Source organism: Erpetoichthys calabaricus, chromosome 16, assembly GCF_900747795.2.
Source record: "Erpetoichthys calabaricus chromosome 16, fErpCal1.3, whole genome shotgun sequence".
In the NCBI taxonomy this organism is placed as follows: Eukaryota; Metazoa; Chordata; class Cladistia; order Polypteriformes; family Polypteridae; genus Erpetoichthys; species Erpetoichthys calabaricus.
Genome location: NC_041409.2, coordinates 81,216,368 through 81,222,367, shown reverse-complemented (window position 1 = coordinate 81,222,367; position 6,000 = coordinate 81,216,368).

Below are 6,000 nucleotides of genomic sequence, written 5' to 3'. Positions count from 1 at the left end.
GCGTTCGCAGGTTGGATCTTACCCTGGAAACATTTTGGACAATTTTAAATGAGAGAGATGCGCTCAATATATAGTTTCGAGTTCTATGCTTTGTGCATATGGAGCTTGAGTGAATTCTGTGCATCGCTACTTTCCACTCCTTTTCTGAGATGTTGAGAAAGAGATCCTTTTCCCATTGTACTCTTGGATCTTTGAAAGGGAGGGACTGTAAAATGTTTTTATATATTACAGAAATGCTGTCTGAGTCCTCAAGACTGATCAATATTTTTTCTAGCATAGAAGTAGGTGGAAGGTGAGGAAAATTGGGAAGGTTCTATTTAAAAAAGTTTCTAATTTGAACGTAGTGAAAGAAATGTGTTTCTGGAAAGTTAAATTTGGAGTGTAATTGTTCATAGGATGCGAAGACATTGTCTATGTACAGATCTCTAAGTGATTTAATGTTTTCCAGACATTAAAAACTGCATACATTTGAGAGGGTGGAAAAATGTGGTTCTCATGCAGAGGTGCAAGAGATGAAAGCTTCTCTTACTTAAAATACTTGCTACATACTAGCTAATTAAATGAGACCAGTGTTATCAAGTGTTGTCACTGATTATGAAGCTGGTTGGAACAAAAACCTGCAGCCATAGGGGGTCCCCAGGACTGAGTCTGAAAATCCCTGATTTAGAGTTTGTGATGTGATGATTATAGACGTTTATTTGTACCAAAATTAAATGCAATCCTTTCTCTAACAACATTGAAATGTAATGCATATGCATGTGGTGCATTTCATTTTGGTACAGTTTTATTGTGTCATAATTAACAACATATCAACTAACTGACCGATTGCTTCTCACTACGGCACACCTTTTTTGTGTCAGTTTAAAATGCAGTTTGAACGTGTATTGCACTTTAGTTCATGTCCATGGATCAGGTGTCATAACTAAAAGCAAAGCAAATGTTTTACGTTTTGTTTCAAGACCTGCTTCAATTGTGCCAGTGTTAGATCTAGTGGCTGTCTGTATGTTCTCTACACAACCCTATACCCTTTGACTGATCTGGATCAAATATGGCATAGTTACTCGATAGATAGATAGATAGATAGATAGATAGATAGATAGATAGATAGATAGATAGATAGATAGATAGATAGATAGATAGATAGATAGATAGATAGATAGATAGATAGATAGATAGATAGATAGATAGATAGATAGATATGAAAGGCACTATATACTAGATAGATAGATAGATAGATAGATAGATAGATAGATAGATAGATAGATAGATAGATAGATAGATAGATAGATAGATAGATAGATAGATAGATAGATAGATAGATAGATAGATAGATACTTTATTAATCCCAAGGGGAAATTCACAGACCATAGAAATTCTAGGACCATACAGACAAGTCACATACTTTGGAACCCAATATTTTGACCCTGGGGGTCCCATTGGGTTTTTGTTTTTCCTGTGTACCACAGCTTGCACACCAGTGCCACCTCCTGGCTCAGAGCAGAGTTACAATCCCACACCCTTTGACTGATTGGGAGTAAATTTTGCACAGTTACTCTGTAGGACCATATGGACAAGATAAACTATTTTGGAACCCACAATTTTGAAAATGGGAGTCAGAATGGGTTTTTCATTTTCATCATCTGGTGTATCAGAGATGTTAACAAACACTTCTTTAGGTCTTCATAACACTTTAAACATCAGTAAAGTGTTTATTCATCTCTGCAGTGTAACCGACTAACAAAACTTCACTTTGGGGTGATCTGAGGTGGCTTAACTGAGACACATTTCTCTTGATATGACATATGAAGTATAAAACCGGTGAATCTTTCATATTAATAAGTAATTTTACTATCATGTTAATGTGCCACACTGCATAGACTTAAATAATCCAGCTACAGATGTTTTATAAGTGTTATGAAGAAGAAATAAAGCCGTTGTTAAGGTCTTGTAACATAAGAGTAAATGAATAATAGATGCATTGTTGCAGTACCTAAATCTAAAGTGGTACTGCAAAAATTTCATAGTAACACATTTTTAAACATGTAAAAATGACAAAGTGCAATCAAACTGGATTTTATTTAGATCTTGACATCACTCTCCTTTTACTATCATGGATGTATTTTTACAAATATGATGATCAAAACTGAATGCTATCTAAGTAACTTGGGAGTTGTCTTGCGCTGGATAATCTAAAAATGGGGACTGCTATATAGAGGGGAGGTCAATAACTTATCTTACTAAAGCCTAGTTTTAACAAATTAGTTTTTTACATAATTCCAGACATTTCCAATCTTTTGTATAGTCTACACACCTGACTAAAGACAAACCGTAATCATTTGGTGGAGCCTCTTCAAAAACCCTGTAGAAAACGCACAAGTAACTCTTACTGATGGCAAGGGTTTCAAGCGCAGCCCAGTCTCAAGGGAGTCCAATTCCTTTACAACTGTGCTCCTGGGCACAGAGTACAATCACCACAGAGTACCGCCAGCTCATTTTCCTTTTGCAACAATATCATTGTTTGATATTAAAGTGTGCAAGTCTCATGATAGAATTAGCGTGCCACTGAATGACGTGTACTCCTGAGTCACTGTGTAGCAATCCTTTGTAACAACTGGCCATTGCACCTTTAAAAAATTGACTGAATGGTGTTTACCAAGAGTTATGGTAATTGCAGATTAAAAAAATATGTTGGGTTTTACAGCCTGTCCTCATCATAAGTACTATAATGTTTTAATTAGATTTTAACGCTACTTCTTAGCATTTGAGAGTTAATTTACTCTAAATTGGTAAGGAAGGATCATTACACAGCATTGGCCACTGCAGATGCTTCATTCCAGTCCCTGTCTAATTAGTACGTGTGTAACTCTGGTACTGGCCAAGGTGACAATGTCAGTAAACTGAACTGGGAAGGAAGAGCCTTTAAAATCTTGTCAAGTCATATTTGAACTTTTACACCCACTTGACTTCTTTGCACAGACCTATCACACCGTGGTGCATCATGTGTAGTCTGCATTACACCTCCGCTGGTTTTATACCTTCCACCTCAAAATGCATTTGAGATTTCAGTAAACATCATCTTGGAAGAATCACAAGTGTTTGACTAAAACTTTCCAGGTTTGATGAAATATTAAAAAAAAAATGTTAGCATACCATATCAGTTGTATTTTGCTATTACCTTTGGAGTCCCTGGAGAGATACTATGCTTCATAATAACTTTGTAAGTCTAAAACGTCATGTCAGCTCTTTCCAGAAGCCACCCATAGATCTCCACTTCACATCCAAATTGAGCACAGTTTAGTCCAGTGTTTCCCAAACTTGGTCCTGGTGAACCCCTGTGGCTGCAGGTTTTTGTTCCAACCAGCTTCTGTTTTTAATTGAACTCCTGGGCTAATTAAGTGAACTGATATTTCCCAAGTTATGTATTTAGGGAACAATTTAGAAATTAGAAAACTAAGTTTGCTAAAAAAAAATAAATATTAAAATGTACCAAGCAGTTATATAGGAATAATGTATTTTTTTTCTTTTTAACAGTATTTTCATCTTGATTTTCATTCTACTTTTCTAGGTCTTCTAATTGTTTAATTAATCCATTATTTACTCATTAGTGGGTCGGTTGCTAAAGTACTTGCAGCCTTTGATTATTTAGTGTTGTTTGTCTGGGTGTCTGCTCTGCTCGTTTTAAAATGTCATTATTAGGATACAACAAAGGGGGAAAAACTGCACAGAGAAAGGGCAAAATGTAATGAAATCAACAAAAGAGAGTTAAGCATTTAAATCTATAGCAAAAGCAGAAATATTTCTAAATGTCTTATAAATGTAAAAATCATGCTGCTATGCTTTTCTGAATGTCGAATAAAAGAAAAAAAAAACAGCTAATTAAATGAGATCAGCGTTATCAGGAGTTGTCACTGATTAGAAATCCGGTTGGAACAAAAACCTGCAGTCACAGGAGTCCACCAGGACCGAGTTTGGGAAACACTGGTTTAGTCGCTTTCCAACCTTCTTAATTCCCAGGCATTTCTTTTATGATTTTTGTATCCAGCAGGGGGCGCATGCTCCCTGGGAAGACATTCATTAGAGATTGCAGCCTTTACTAAACCCTCATATACATACATATCATTCCCTAGTTGGTAAGGTGATGACTGAAAAAATTAGTAACACTAATGGAAGATTATACTGTACTTCTGTTTAATACTAGTAAGCCCGCGATTCGCTAGTGAATCGTAAATCCAAGAATGGTAATCAGTTTCTGTTCCGTCCGATATCTGCATGGATGACATATCATGGAGGGTGGGTGCGTCTGGGGAAATGTCATTTAACTACATAAGCATATCTGTAGTAAAGCGGTCTCGTTTTGTGGAGACGTGATTCCGTTGCCTTTGCTGACACCGACTGCTGGCAGAGTGGAGCACAGTAAGTTTAGTTTACAGGTTGTGGTGTTCGTGTGCCAGCCACTGAGTCTGGGAAGCCGCTGGGTTAGAGTCTGTGACCGTTATGTGATCTATACTACTGGCACAGTGGATTAGAGCAAGTGTAGCTCACAGGTTGTGTTGTTTGGGTGCCACATACTGACTCTGGGAAGCCGCCGCGTTTTGGGAAGCCGCTGCGTTCGACTCTGGGGCGGGCGCCACAGCGTTTTGGGACGCCGCTGCGTTTGACTCTGGACTCTGGGGCGGGCGCCAAACTGAATGACCATTATGTGATCTACATTACTGGCACAGTGGATTAGAGCAAGTCTAGTTTACAGGTGGTGGGCTCGTTGCAGTGCGGCAGTGCACGTGACATCCGTCTTACAACCTTCTCGTTTCTGTGTTTTCTGCTTGCAGTGCGGCAGTGCGCGTGCGCCTCGATGCGCCCTGCATCCATATCCGGTTTGCAACCTTCGGTTAGTAATATGGATCAGTTTAACACTCACAATGATAAAATAGTCAAAGGAGAGCTATACTTGACCAAAGCATGATGCTATTGGGGTTTCCTGTGATTGGTGCTTTGACAGAGTGTGGGAAAGAATTGTCCAAAGCACGGGTAGGAGCGAATGTCTTCCATCCGTCCATAGGTGAGCTCTAGAGTTCTATGCAGTTGTTCAATTTTTATACCTTCTCTTTGAACATGCATCCTCCAAACATAAGTACAATTGGTTTGCTGACTGATGAGGTTACTCGCTTGGGAACCCTTAAAACAGTTGTCGACCCTGACGGCTCTGGACCAATAGGGCACATCAGCACTTCAGCGTTGTGTCATGTTTGACTTATTTCATCTCCCTGTCAGGTTCACCCGGTCATTTAGATTCTCATTGTAAATAAAATTATGTGAATAACCCTTACTGATCACAGTGGTGCACTAAAAAGCGTTTGCCTACAGGTGTAGATAGAAAATTCACATTTTCCAGCAGCAGCATACTGATACAATAAATAATATTAAATTAAAGAATGATAATAATGCAGGTGAAAAAGAGACAATAACTTTGTTTAATGTTAAATATTAACGTTTACCTCCCCGGGTGGAATTAAAGAGTCGCATAGTTTGGGGGAGGAACGATCTCCTCAATCTGTCTTTGGAGCAGGACAGTGACAGCAGTCTGTCGCTGAAGCTGCTCTTCTGTCTGGAGATGATACTATTTAGTGGATGCAGTGGATTCTCCATAATTGATAGGAGCCTGCTGAGCGCCCTTCGCTCTGCCACAGATGTTAAACTGTCCACCTCCATGCCAACAATAGAGCCTGCCTTCCTCACCAGTTTGTCCAGGCGTGAGGCGTCTTTCCTCTTAATGCTGCCTCCCCAGCACACCACCGCGTAGAAGAGGGCGCTCGCCACAACTGTCTGACAGAACATCTGCAGCATCTTATTGCAGATGTTGAAGGACGCCAGCCGTCTAAGGAAGTATAGTCGGCTCTGTCCTTTCTTGCACAGCGCATCAGTATTATGTATTATATAGGTGTAAAGCGTGATTTCCCTTTTGATACTTATATGAGCATTACACATCATGACCTGTTACGACAC